The 15,444-nt window shown below is 42.6% G+C and overlaps 1 protein-coding gene across 3 annotated transcripts in view; it reads right to left on the bottom strand.

Annotated features, from left to right (window-relative positions):
* Positions 1–15,444, bottom strand: part of lingo2 (leucine rich repeat and Ig domain containing 2) — a 289,552-nt gene that overhangs the window by 248,138 nt on the left and 25,970 nt on the right. For all 3 annotated transcript variants that reach the window (XM_061787552.1, XM_061787551.1, XM_061787553.1), the window contains exon 2: positions 9,261–9,386. The gene's annotated coding sequence lies outside the window, so the exon portion shown is untranslated. The remainder of the gene's footprint in view (positions 1–9,260; positions 9,387–15,444) is intronic.

Here is a 15,444-nt window from a genome sequence, read left to right as displayed (position 1 = left end):
GATTCTGCCCAATGCCAGTGTTCTTCCTAAATGCTCTTCTGGAACACAACTTCTGTCTCGGGTTTGATTAACCCTTAGGCCTACTATGTTACTGTACTATATATTTTTTTAGGTGGTCTACTGGTCTACGCCATCTAATCTGGATGGAGCAATGACCTCAAAGTTGAAAGATCATTTTGAAGATCCTCGAAAAGCATCTAAAAAAAAAAAAAGATACATTTTAAAAAAATCCTCATTAAATTGAATGACCATGTTGATCATAACAGGACACGGAGAAAAGTCTCAATGACCAACGCCAGGGACTAAACAGGTAGGCAAACATTTTAGTTTTAAGCAGCTATTTCAGGTGAATTTCAGGGTTTGTAGTTTGATGAACTCCAACTAGGGCATTTACCCAATTAAGCCCAATCAAAGTTTGCAAGCAGTTTGAACATTGCAACCTTCCCCTTTAATTTTTCTTGTATTACCATATAATAGAGGTTTCGTGACAGTCCTGCAGGGATCAACCCGGGTCTCAAATCTCATAGTTGTAGTTATGCCCCCGAGCCGCCGACCTGTCACAATCACGTACATTCAAACCGGAATGGTTGGCACGCAGCATGCCAGCCTCTTCGCTGGCGCGCGATTGTGAGACCTGATGAAATCACCACAATCCTACTTGTACACTCGCACCGAAAGGGCAAGAACTCAACTCGCCAGTTTCTCACGAGCATATTGTGTCTGCTGAATGGCTTTTGCAGAAATAATGCAATCAAGCTCATAGCCCGATCGCTTATCGGCCGCGAGCGGCGGACTGCTGCGTGAGCGGAATCTCGCCGCGGGAAGCGTCGAACCGCCTCCTACTCCTGCGATAAAAGCCTGAGAGCAAATGTGCATTGTCATGCTTGTTATTGGAGGATAAAAAGAAAAGAAGGGACCAGAGAGTGGAAGCTCATGAAACTGAAAACGCTGGTCCTTGTCAGCACTCTGATCTCATGATAGCTTAAATACGTCTTATGATTTCCATTGTATACGTAGTTATGATGCCCCGACCTCATGAGCCAGCAGGATCGGGAAACAATTCAGGTGTGTAGTCGCACAAAGGTGGCATACAATGAATGCGATAGCTCCTCTTACCAGTTATTCATCACAACTTCCACGTGGCACGATCAAAAAATAGACAAAACAACTCGGAATAAGCCGCATTCGATCAAATCCACAGGACACACGAGCAAATACACAAGTGCGATGCAGTGCTCGGATTAATGTGACCGCTCCTCTCGCCAGTTATATTGCAAATTTCAAAAATTAAATACAACATGAAGGCACACACAAGCACATGCGCGTGTGTGATCAGAATGTCATAATAGTTCATGCGATGGACGTTATTCATGATCACCACCACTTTGAAAAATAGACAAAAACAGAACGACTAGGGGGGAAAAAAGTGTCATATCATAAATGTTTCTATAATACTCCATTTTATTTATACTGTTTATCACTTTTTTTAATATATATAGGATTTAAAAAATGATTGCTTCACTTGTTGAACAAGGTCCATATCATATAATTAATGCAATGTCTCCTTTCATGACAGCTGGCACCTTGTACAGTAGAAATCAACAAAATGAACATGGATGGGAAAAGCATGGCTTTGAATCCAATCTACCAAGCATTTACATGACTTAACATAACAATTCTGTAATATTTGTTACAGGAATTTCGCTAAAATTGTTTCATTTAAAAGTAGTTATTCATTATTTTGTATTTATTTACCTCAAGAAATAATTGGCTATAATATTTCTACTTAAACCTTCTTTTTAAATAATTGTATTCGATAATCTGTGAATTAATTATTAAATTGATTATAAATTAGAACATTTAAAAATGACTTTCTGATTAGAAACAAACTAATGTCTTATAGACATACTTCAGATTTGCTGAAATGTTTTAAAGTCATCTCCAAATAACCTGGCCCATGTGTCCATTTTAAAAACCCAATGTGGCCTTTGAGCACAAAAGTCCCCTCCAAAAAGAAATCACAGCACTTTTATTCAGGACAACAGAAATCAACAGCAACACCGACAGAGTGACATTGAGGACGGGAAGAGGAAATCAGGCAAGATGAAGAGACAAAACGGGCAGATGGAGGTCAGCGATTATTCCGCAACCCGCAGATGGTCGGCGGCCTTGTGACAGCCCGGCAGGCGTCGACTGAGGAAGAGGCGCTTTCTCTCCCCTCCGCATTCATTCAAAACATCGACGTGAGTGCACCTTTCCTCAGAAGACCTCCCTCCCTCCCTCCCTCCCTCCCTGCCTCCCTGCCGCCTTCGGCTGCGGTTCAACTGAGTGCACCGCGTCGCCTCGGAACAGTCGGGGGCAGATTAGCACCTGATGGTTCAGCAGGAAGTACCTATCACACACACACACACACGCCTCCCCCAGCCCCTGAGCCACCCCCCCGTCTCCTTCCAAACTCATGACTCCCTTGAAAGACTTTTCCGTGACCCGAGCGAGTGTTGTGCGCAGCAGAAAACAAGTCAGAACGCCGTGAGTGTGCGTGCTCGTGTTTGTGTGAGGAAGCCAGAGGTCAACGAGGTGACGCCAACACTTGAACTGAGATGAAGGCAAACAACAACACAGCAAAACCCGCTCACATGGCGCACGCTTGACCTCCATCAATGCCTCGCTGGCTTCAAAGCGTCCACCCGAGTGGCAACAGAACTTTAGAAAAAAAAAAAAAAAAAAAGACGAGAAATAAAGTATAGCTATATAAAGTCACGCACAGGCATGAAGTACATACAGTTTGCACAATTACATAATTAACGGGAGCTCTGCTTTTCTTATATTTGACAACAGCCTTGCACATTTTGTGACTTTGCTACCGTCTGTCACATTTTTGGTCAAATCCTTCCCCTCGCCCTTTCAGAAACAAAACACGCGATTGGCGATGAATCGACTTCAAGCTCTTAACAGTCATTGCGGAGTGGTGAAGGAGATTCGTGCAATTACTAATCTCTCCAGGATTTAGGGTTAACTGGCACCCTGCACAATAAAAATAAACACAACCACAAATAATTCACAGTAAGAAAAAAAAAAAAAAAGTCAAAAGCATTTTCATTATAGATCTTGCTTTATTCCCCCCATACATCTTGAGATGTCGAAAGGAAACAAGGGAGATTGACTAACCTACCCTTCACATCTTTAGTATCTCAAAATCAACAGTATAGTCAAATCAGTAGTATTCTTGCTTAGCTATGAAGCCATAAAGCCCGAAAACATCTGACCTTCGAGAAAATGATGTTGTCGCCGCGGACATGCCGGCTCTAACTCGCGGCTAAGTCCGCGTGGCACTTTACGGCGCGTCGTAAAGTTACTGTAAAGCATGTCTCCTCATGACGATGAACAAACCAATGAAGAATTTACGAGGCATCCGGCACGGAGGATGTTGATGTGCATGCCGGTGGTTCCAACTGTTGTCACCCCGGGACCCCCGTTTCCCGATTGTTGCTTGGTCGAGATGCAATTTTATAGAAGTGAAGAACAATAAAGAAAATGACCTGTTCAAAAATTGCCTTTGAAAATTGCTTATAGATTATCCATCCATCCATCCATCCATCCATTTTCTACCGCTTATCCGAGGTCGGGTCGCGGGGGCAGTAGCTTTAGCACGGACGCCCAGACTTCCCTCTCCCCAGCCACTTCATCCTCCTCTTCCGGGGGGATCCAGAGGCGTTCACAGGCCAGCCGAAAGACGTAGTCTCTCCGGCGTGTACTGGGTCGTCCGCGGGGTCTCCTCCCGCTGGGACGTGCCCAGAACACCTCACCCGGGAAGTGTCCGGGAGGCATCCGAATCAGATGCCCCAGCCACCTCATCTGGCTCCTCTCGATGCGGAGGAGCAGCGGCTCTACTCTGAGATCCTCCCGGACGGCCGAGCTTCTCACCCGTTTTCAAAGGGAGAGCCCGGCCCGGACACCCTGCGGAGGAAACACATTTTGGCCGCTTGTATCCGGGATCTCGTTCTTTCGGTCACGACCCGCAGCTCGTGACCATAGGTGAGGGTAGGAACGTAGCTCGACCGGTAAATCGAGAGCTTCGCCTTTCGGCTTAGCTCCTTCTTTACCACAACAAATCGATACAAAGTCCGCATCACTGCAGACGCTGCACCGATCCGCCTGTCGATCGGCCTTCGGCCACCGCCCAGCTCGCGCTGCACCCGACCCCATGGCCCCTCCCACAGGTGGTGAGCCCATGGGAAGTAGTAGTAGTAGTAACCATTTAATTACGGTTGTTCATGTGTAACCACACATTCGCTTTTACTTTGTAGAATTTTGTTTCAAGGCTCAGTCTTTAAGTAAGCTTGTTCTTTGACGTTGGACTCTACTTTAAAAACCACTCCGAGTTGCCTCGCCGCCACTTTACTCCGTCGCCACGGCGACCATCCTGCGAGCAGCAGCCGGCTCTTCTTATCTGGTAAAATTGCAAAATGAGGCCTCGTCGGATGAGAGCGCCCTAATTGGGGCCGATACGCTGAGACGTCTCGTCCCGTATCGACGTCCTTGTCGATGCCGCCGTTGCTTAAAAGGTTCATCCGTGTTGGTGGGGCTGTTTCCCTGTCACGTCTCACTCTCGCCATTTGTTAAAGCATTTCAAAAGTTCACAGTGAACCTCCACCTATTCATGGCTTGCTAGTCGCCTACTCTGAATAGTGAGTATTTAAAGGCTCGATCTTAAAATGAGATTTCGTTATTGCTTGGCAATTGCTATTTTTATGGGTTCTGTCGGCAATGTACTCTACATGCGCACAAATCAAATGATCTGTATGTTTTAAGGAAAACTAAATTCCACCCAAGTAATTGACGCAACACTTGAAAATGTTTTGAATTTCCTATATTAATAGTTCAAACAATAAAAATATACCAGAAACTATGAACCCAAAACACTTTATCATTTCAAACTCATATTCTGCAGTTCAACACAACAAAACACACGAGGTTCATCAATAGTTTTAGCTTGCACCCTAGCATAAATAACACAATAGCACAAACTGAGATGAAATCACAAATGGGCAAACAAAAATGCACACGAGATTTTTTCACGAATGGTACGAATCTTTAAACTCACCTTTTGGCATTTACACACAATAATTTGTAGCTGCATCGCAAGAGAAACAAAAATAAACTTTCAGTTTCACTTTGACTATGCACAGGGTGTATTCAAGGACCGGCAACAAAACAGGATGTCTGAAACGCAGATTTAAAAAACACCACCAGTGAATTAAACCTAACAACAACAACATCAATATTTCACAAGCTGGAGACAAAGTGATCATTTCTTTTCCTTGGCCTGAGCACAAAAAAACAGCTAAAAGAAGAGTTTTTCAGCGAATAACAGAAAATAGGTTGAAAAAAAGCCGGCGAATTTACAAAACCAAAATTGTGTCTTTACAAAGATAATAATATTCTGGTTCAGTAGGCTTCAGTGCAGTAAAACACAACCAAAATAATAACAAACCATCAAATTACTACCCCATTGACTGTGCACGTAAACCAAATGAAGTGTGCAATGAATGCGTGACAAATCGTGATTTTTTTTTTTTTTTTCTTCATCTCAATCGATGGACATAATTGGTCAGCGTGGATGAAGTGCGTCATCGCAAACACCGCCGACATCAAAACTGAAATCCATTGGCTGGCTCATTAGTCCCGCCGGCTATTGATGTTTAAGGTAAACTGCAGTCAGCGAGCGCAATAAAGCCCCTCTGAGGCGATGAGTCAGAACGCGGATGGACGGCGAGCATTCCGAGCTGCCAATCAATATTCTTTCACGCGTGACGGATCAAAGGAGGCCGGAGCATCTGCATGCGTGACATTTGCATGGGCTGTTTGGTTACTGTGAACATCACACGAGAGCGAACAATGGCATCGGTCTTGCAGGAGAATCGAGTGGAAGCTCCCTCGAGGCCCCCCAAACACTCGTCGTACACAAACTGGCACGGCAGAAACAAGTTTTGAAGGGAATTGCAATGACTTGGCAGGTGCAAGTGATGAATATTGGAAAGGCACTATCTCAATTTGAGTCAGAGAAAACAAATGGAAGCAAATGCAGACACCGCATCAGGCCGGCCGCTCAAGGGAACGAGTGCAGAGTTACTCCAGTCCACTTGATGGCAGTAATGCAAATAAACAACCAAGGAGAAACACAGGTTTGCAGAAATGCTCAAATTCCACCCTCCGTTCTCACAAAATCAAATGCAAAAGTCAAAGCTCATTAATGGACAATTTCTTGAAATATCACGTATTCGTTAGGGTTACAACGCCCAAAATCCCCATCCCAACCAAGATGGTTGGCAAAGACTACTGTTGTCTAAATGAAGCTCCTCAACTCACTTCAAATGATGTTATTGTTTTGGTCTGAGCACAAAAACAGAATAGGTGAGTTTTTCCAGCGAGTAACGGAGGCTGTGTTCCCCAAAAATCTGTAAATAAGCCAGCAAAGTTACTCTAACCAGGTTATATTTAAAAAGCTACATTAAGGTTACATGAACATAAGTGTAATGATGCTACATTAACATGAGTGTAACAACATTACGTGAAAACCATTTCATAAAAGTATCGGCCCCCTTCTCAATGCCTTGTAGCACAGCATTTCAGAAAAAGAACATCATACTGAAAGTCAAACATGGCGGTGGTGTGATGGTCTTGGGCTGCTTTTCACCTCCAGGACCTGGACAACTTGCTGTGATTGATAGAACCATGAATTCTGGTGTTTAACGGAAAATCCTGAAGGGAATGTCCAGCCATCAGTTTGTGACCTCAAACTGAAGCGCACTTGGGTTCTGCAGCAAGATAATGATCCAAAACACACCAGCAAGTCAACTTCTGAATGGCTTTTCAAAAATAAAAATAAAAATGTAAAAAAAACGTTTTGGAGTGGCCTAGTCAAAGTCCAGACTTGAATCCGATTGAAATGCTGTGGCATGACCTAAAGAAGGCCGTTCGCTCGAAAATCCTCCATTTTTGCTGAATTCAAACTATTCTGCAAGGAAGAGTGGGCCAAAATCTCTCCACAGGGATGTGAAAGACTCATTGCTAGTTATAGAAAACGCTTGATTTGAGTTTTTGCTCCTGAGAATGGCCCAACCACTTATTAGGTTTAGGGGGCCAGGTAACTTTGAATATTGTTTTTTCTTATTAATCAATAAATGAAATCAACATTTAAAAACAGCATTTGAAGTTCACTTGGGTTAAATTTGTCTGATATTTACATTTGTTTGATGATCTTAAACATTAAAGAGGGGGAAATGTGCAAAAATATAACAATTGGAGAAGGGCACTGCATTTTAACTTTAATACCATGACTTTCAAAAAGTTAATTTAGGAAAATTGCTCGTGAAAAGCTTAAGTTCAACTTTGTCACGGGGTGACACAGGGGTCTGTCCCTGGACCATTGATATTCATGCTGTATGTATGCTTCCTATTGGCATGACCATTCTACAACCCCAATTCCAATGAAGTTGGGACGTTGTGTTAAACATAATTAAAAACAGAATACAATGATTTGCAAATCATGTTCAACCTATATTTAATTGAATTCACTACAAAGACAAGATATTTAATTTTGCAGCCATAAAATTCGAAGTTAATGATTATTTGCTAAAAACAATCAAGTTTATCAGTTTGAACATTAAACATTATCTTGTCTTTGTAGTGTATTCAGTTAAATATAGCTCAAACGTGATTTGCAAATCATTGTATTCTGTTTTATTTATGTTTAACACAACGTCCCAACTTCATTGGAATAGGGGTTGTAAAACATTTATGCAGATAAACCGAACTATATCCAGAAACAAAATCTGACCGAACTTCAGCATGCCCAAAAGAAATGAAAATTTAGCCACTTTTTCCCTGACACTGCTTTCTGGTGTGAATCAGTACACGAATGAAATTGATTTTTTTTTTTTTTTTTTTTTTTCATTTTTGTTACAAAGGCAGCTCCTGCATTTGATCTCTTTGGATTGTACAGGCATACCTATTGAAGTGTCCACTGAGATATATACAGTATTCTAGAAGACACTAGCATTCAACCACAAAGGATTTTGTGGTTGAGCCTTTCACAACTCTGCACGTGTCAAAGGCTGATTGTCCTCTGCCAGATGAAAAAATATCTGATTGTGTAAAGACTTTGCACGTCATCTGCAAGGTGATGAAGATTTTTTTTTTTTGCGAAGCTGATCCAAATTTTGCCTCCACTTTCTGGAGGCAGCTCAGCGTCTATTTAAGCAGAGCAGACGGCGCCAAATGGAAATTCTTCAAAGTCAAACATCACGTGCACACGACGTGCATGGATGCAAACTGTGTGTGTGTCTGCTTTGCCATTCATTATTGATTGTGTTAGTCTTGCTGCTTCACGGTCTGCTCTCCGTATGTGCAACGGCTCCTACTGGCCACAGTGAAAATTACATGGTGTGCTTTCAAAGCCTTTTATGAGAACAGATCTTTTCCGTTTTATGTCAATGGCAATGCCATTAATCAGTTCAGGCCTCTCAGAAAACACAAACCTTTTCATTCCAAAAATAGGAAAAAAACAGCCCTCTATAAATATTGTATTTCATAAAAACATACAGTAATGACATGATTAAATAGAACAGAAAATTAAAAATGTTTTGCCACATTATTTTGCTTCAATTCAATGGACATTGTGCTGCTTTTTTTGGCATTTGCACCTTGGCCACCAGGGGGCAGAATAATACAGACACAGAGACACACAGGAAGAAGATTTAGTAAGCTGCAGAAATATTAGTCATTTTTCATGAAGAATATATGCCTGAATAGATCTACTTGTTTGCTTGTTTGTTTGTTTGTTTTTTTAAATGTATGAGCATATTTTCTTGATGTTTGTCATTTAATCCACAGGGCACAAACATTCATTCCTTGGCATAGTTTTACCCAGACACATCTGAGGTCATCATTTCGTTGTCGTTTGGACTGGTCAAATTAACAGCACACCCGCTGATTCAGACTCAGATTTTGCCAACAAAAGATGGCGATGCTATTGCAAACATTTCGCATTAATGCTATTTTTTGGTTGCCCTGCGTAATGAAAAGACTTAACTCAAGTCCTCCTTGAGTAGCCGTTCAGGCTGGAAAAGTGGTAGCATGCTTGCTGAGTAAGACTCATTTTGTCATTTGATTGTGTTGGAATTGTGATGCTGCTGTATTCCAAAATGGACACATTTTGTATGTTTATTTCATACAGTATCCTTTAGGTATTGACTCACCTCAAGTCCTCCCTGAGTGGCTGTCTTTCACAAAACGTCCAGCAGAACCGTCCCAAAGCCATCGCTAGCTCTCACGATGTAGCCTATTCTTCGCACACAACGAGTCCCCAGCTGGGCTCTTTTGGGCTGAAATGAGATGAAAGAACAATGATTGTCCTCTTCTTTTTCTTCTTGTACTTCTTTTTCTTCTCACAGCAATAAAAGGAAAGGAAAAGACAAAGAGGGGGCTTTTTTTGCAGATGAAAGTCAGCCACGCAGCCGAGTCCCATCGCCGAGTAATAACATGCTCTTCTGCGACTATAAAAGATGTTATTTTTTGACTTGTTTTTTTTCACTTTTGAATTAGCTTGCGAGGCGGATTTGTTTTGTACTACTATTGAGACGACAAGAGAACTCGTGTCTAGTTGAAGAAATGCTTTTGAGGTAAATGGCGCAAACATTGACGTGATATGCGGCAGATTGATAAATCAAAGTGATAACCAAATAGAAAATGAAAACCTGTGGCGCATTATGAAGCATAAAATCCAAATAACCAAGACTCTGGACTGTTGAGCAACTGAAGTTGTACAACAATCAAGAATTTGAAAGAATTCCACCTCCAAAACTTCGACATGTATTGTCCTCACTTCCCAAATGCTTCTGAGTGTCGTTAAAAGGAAAGGTGATGTGACAAAGTGGTAAACATGCCCCTATCCCATCTTTTGTGTTTCCGGCATCAAACTCTAAATGACGGAATAGTTGCATTAAAGGATAAAACTAATAGATTGAAGCTTTTGTATACAGTGATAGAAAATAACTCGAGCCGAGCATTGTCACGGTCAGACTGTGTTTATACGAGTTATTAAGAAGCCTTGATTGCTCCCCAGACGCTGCGGCTAAAGTTATTTATCGTGGCAGGGTGTGTATAATAAGCTTGCAATTGGTTCAGGTAGGCGACGGTGCTGCGGCAGGAAATTATCGGCGGTAATTACATGTGGGAATTGGCTGTCTGTGAAAATCTACAAAATCCCTCAAAACGGCACCTTCAAACCAAAATGGCAGACTAACTGTGTGTTTCACAGCATCGCTTCTTATTTGATTTTCGTGCGTCCTGTGGGGCTGGGCGATTATGGAAAAAAATAATAATAATAAATCACGACTATTTGGATTGATTTGGAAATTACGATGAATAAACCCGATTATTCATTGCTTTCAAACCTAGTTTGCATTAAACTACCAAAACTTGACTTTCAATATAACTTGAAAGAATAACCACAAAATAAATTAGGAAACAACTAAAATAATGATATATGAAAATAATAGCAATAAAATTAAAATACACGACTGCAGTGCGCATCGTGACCTCTTTGGGAAAGTGTGGTGCATGCATGGAGTTCCACACATTAAGAAAGTACTACGATTATAATGTGTTTTTTATGACCGTGAGAAGCCAAAATTGAAATCACGATGAAATTTCCATGAATCAAGTGTCCTGTCACGATATACATGCGTGTCGGGTTTTGTGTCAATAGATCACACTGGCGGCAGATGCGAATGCTTTCTAACAAATTTGTGTGGCAGTTGGGTTAATTCCCTTGGAGAGGTTCATTCTGATTGACCCATGGAATTGAAATTCAACTTCAAATGACCGACGACCTGCACATTTCACAGCGCGGGTGCTTACTTTCCAACATTTGTCCAGTATAGACGGTTCAGGGTTCAGATTTGTTTTGGATCGGGTGAATTCCCTCGGGGGAGTTTGTATGGGTGGAAGTCCTGAAAAGGGCCGAAATCCTGGTGCAAAGTTCACATGCGCTGCGCCGGTTTGTTCAATAATGTTAATAAACCGCCACGATGCCTTCATCTTGTTGGTGTTCTCGTGTGTTTCCTCAAAGGTCAGCCTTGTCGATAGCCAACACTCTCACATTGAAGGCAACATAAAGACCTTGGTGCTTATTTACTTTGCGCCCTGCGGGAGGAATTGGTTTGATTTCTGGAGTTAAATCCTATTGATTTTGCGACGAAAATGGACTGCGGCGACTGCATTGAGGAACCGACTTGCCTCAACTTCACTCTGTAATATAATGTCAGTCATATCAGCGCCACAGATTAGAGCAGATATGACATAATTACAGATTTCAACGCTAAATGGCCTCACACTTTTATACTGCTTTTCTGCCTTCAAGGTACTTTCAAACTGTCTCCTCATTCACCTACTGACGACGCAGCAACAGGAGTATGCGGGTGGTTCAGCATCTTGCTCAAGGACACTTTGACATGGTCACGGGGACTCGGGATTGAACCGGCAACCTTTGGGTTGGGAGATAACCACTCTATCACCTGAGTCATGCAGTGACGAACGGGCCCTTGCGCCCCCTTCAGTTTCAAACCGAAATGGTTAACTTCCTGTTTGATGTTGGGAGCTTTTTTTTACATTTTGATTTATCAAGAATCCTCAAAACAATCATTTAACTTTGACACAATGCACCACCCACACACAATACATGGTGAAGGGAAAAAATAGCAATCCCGTATTGCCCATCTGTCCAAGATTCCTGCTTCCAATCGGGGCCTCATTTGGAGGAAATGTACGGCAGGACTTTGTTAAACTGACAAAACGAGCCCTGGAATTTGATGGCAATGGCTGCTTCAAAGCCAAACGGCCAAATTCCTGTTCAGTTTTGGTCATGGGTCCTTGAGACTTTTTCGTGCGCCTTGTATTTATAGACATGTCCACACAACTGTGTGTCGATTGGTAAAATTGCTCCGCCCACATTCGATGGCGTATGCAAAAAATTGTGATGGGGCTCCTTTCAGCAAATTCCCAAGTTGGAGTTGGTCAAAGTACGAGCACCGGAACTCACCCAATATGGCTACTTATAACCAAAAGGACTGACTTCCTGTTCAATTTCTGACATGCATACTTGGGACTTTTTCGGGCTTCCTGTCATGAGAGATGTCCGCTAAAATTCACTAAAGTTGATGGCTTGCACCCATGTTACACCCCTGAAGTGAACTCTCCAACCTTTCCGCAGACCCCGAGCTGACCCAAACAAGCGGCTGAGCGCTGCGACCAATCTCACCCCCGAGCGCTCCCACCCTTCCTATATGCGATCAATAAATATGCTATTTCAAGTGATGATGGGAAAATCAATCTTTTTCTTCCCTCGTGCTCGAGCCACTACGTTGCCAATGCCTCAGAGGACTCACATGGGGGAGAAATTGGAAAGTATTTCAAGGACTGAGCGAACGAGAGGATTAATGGAGCCGCACGAACATCGGGATTGGATGGAGTGGATACCGCTCGCCTTATTTATTTCAGATGACGTGCGGAGATTAATGTATCGTAGCTTTTTAACAAACAGCTTCCAATCAAATTGTCGTTTGGCTCTGTTCTACCACATTGATGCAGCCTTATGCTGCCGTTTACCACAACCCAATGCAGAAGTGCTGTTGTTTGTTGATACCGATATAGCATTTAATTCTTCATTTCATTACGGAGTCATTCATCAGGCAGCTCATGCACAGCAGGACGATATTATTCATAATTAATAATAATGGACTGTATTCAGGGAGATCTGCCGGCTGTTCTCTAGCCATCATCTTGTTAAACCATCGCATGCCTCACAGGCACTCCGAGATAATGAATCTATAACGAAAACAATCCTACTCAGTCTTCACTAAATTATGCTAAAGTTAGCTCCAGTTTTTTCCAAAATATGTTGGTTACGTTTGTTGCCGTAATTTCCATTAAGAACAATGGCTAAACTTAGGCTATAATCACACACACACACACGTCACAATTGTTGACGTCAAATTATTACTTTCCTATGAACCGGAGCTTTGACGGCATCTTGTGGCATTTTATGGCGTTACACAAAGAGCACAAAACTAAGCCGAGACTTGCAAGAGGGGGAGATTTTAGCAAGTAGCTGAGGATAGGTTCCAGAAAAACAATAGCAAACCGCATATTGGTGAGGATTCACTGTAATCTCGAACTATGTTGTGGAGCAGAGGCATACCGAATAAGGCCATATGCTTCCATGTGCGTAAGAGGCAAAAGCTTCGCACCTTCATGCCAGCTACACACTCTTGGTGGAGCAACCCGTAAAATGTGGCCTGTCCCTGTCAAATCTCCAGCCAGACCAATAACATGCCGCACCAGTGCTTATGACCTAAATAATCTTGAGCAGGGGTCCCAGAGAGACTAAACAAAACACATTTTATTGCGGTAATCAGAGAGGGGCTGTAAGTCGGCTATTGCAGCGTTTTAGCTGATATTTATTGGCGTATTATATGGGCGCTAGCAGCCTTTCTCTCTCTCTCTCTCTCTCTCTCTCTCTCTCTCTGCGAGGGGCAATTCTGCTTCAAGCATGTTCTCGGCAGGTATTAAAATACAAGCTTTTGTTGTTTTTGTGGAAGACAAAATAAGGATACGAAGGAAAGGATATGAAAGACACAGAGAATGGCTACTCACATTAAATCATAGCCAGCAAGTGCTTTTTAACCACAGTGGTGACAATGGTGCATTCCTGTGATCCAATCTGCAATCAGGCCTCCTTGGCACCGATTGGTGGGTCGCATCGCGAACGAGGGCCACCAATCAGAGAGGAGCAGTGAGAGATTCTCAGCAAAGCACCAGCACACACAGATGAACTTACAAACACACTGGCAATACATTTTAACAGCCATGAAATACTACGGACCGTAACAGTCCATCAAATACTGGTTGTCGCCATAAAATTAGTCCGTGGTGCAAAAAAGGTTGAGGACTGCTGATCTACACGGTAGGCACACCCGCATTTTTATTGAGAGAGCTCCAAAATATGCATTGAGTCATAAACACAGTGTTGTGATTACATTATTTCTATTAGATTTATTTCATACGGAATTTTAAAAAAAACATGCGCTCCTTCAAAATGTGTATCCGGAGTCGAAGGCAAGGCACTTTCAAATTGAAAGTGTTCTGTATCTTTTTTACGGATTACAATGACATTCATTCACAAGTCTAATTTGAAGCCAGTCTCAGCTGTCAGTGAATCGCGCGTTTTCAGTGTTTCTGCATTCATTCCCAGCTTACGTGTGGTGTTTGTGTCAGAGGTCTGGACTCGAGAATCTGTGTAGAGGAACAATGTGCAAGTCCGGGCGTGAAAAAAAAAAAAAAAAAAAAGAGTTAGGCGCGAACAGGAAACTATGTCCCACAGAGCACAACCGAGGTGGTTGTAATTGTTGTGCGATTTGATCGCTTGGTGCCACTCAATACAATCGCCGCCTTAAAAATACGAGCGGCTGTTAAATCCGTGGCCTTGGCGAGGCGCGCAGTGCTTTTGTCGCGCCTGCATCCCGTGCGTCATTATCTAGCCCTCCGCGTACCCCATCTGCTTTTTTATGTCGCAAAACATCACCACAGCAACCACGTCAGGATGGTTTAAGAAGAAGAAGTCGTTTGTCTGATCAAGGTCATTACAGACACAAACAAAGCGTTTTGATCGTCGCAATCGCAACGCACGGGTGACATTCACTATCGTATACGGGGAGATCCGCTGTGTTAGTATCAGGGGAGCCAAGTGCGTCTTTGAGGGGTGCTCCTTTAAAGCCCGACTACAGAGGAAACAAGATGGAAAACGTCGCCCGAAGCTATTGGCGATGGAGGTGGGGGCACCCACAGTAGCCCAGGTGGCCCCTGGCCAAGTGTGGAGGACATATGTCAGTTGAAGAGAAGGTCCTGGAAGAACGTGCTGGCATTTGACTCCGGGAGCTACACAAAGAACCATTTTTAACATTTTAACCGATATTTTTTAAATGTGAGACACCCCACACATGAGGAGGATTTTTTAAAAAACCAAAAAAAAAAAACAGTGTTTGCTTATTGCGCGTTTCGCATACGGCACACTCCAGTTGGCCAACACAGCAAATCACATACATACCTAACATTGTACCAAGACTGACCTGTGGGAGGCAGAATAGTGCCACAGACCAATACGGCATCCAGACGACAGACAAATTGAATTATATGGAAGAAGCTAGATTAAGGTGGCAAGCTCTTCTCCATGTTATTTTTATGACAGTCAATGACTTGTGAGATGACATTTTAAAAACACAACTAGGACTGTCACTATTGAATCTTTTTAGAATCGATTCTCCTATTGATTATTGATAAATTCATCGAATAATAATCACCGCCACACGATTACTAAAAAAAAAA

This window comes from Phyllopteryx taeniolatus, chromosome 10 (genome assembly GCF_024500385.1).
Source record: "Phyllopteryx taeniolatus isolate TA_2022b chromosome 10, UOR_Ptae_1.2, whole genome shotgun sequence".
Classification (NCBI taxonomy): Eukaryota; Metazoa; Chordata; class Actinopteri; order Syngnathiformes; family Syngnathidae; genus Phyllopteryx; species Phyllopteryx taeniolatus.
This window is presented reverse-complemented; position numbering and strand designations above follow the sequence as displayed.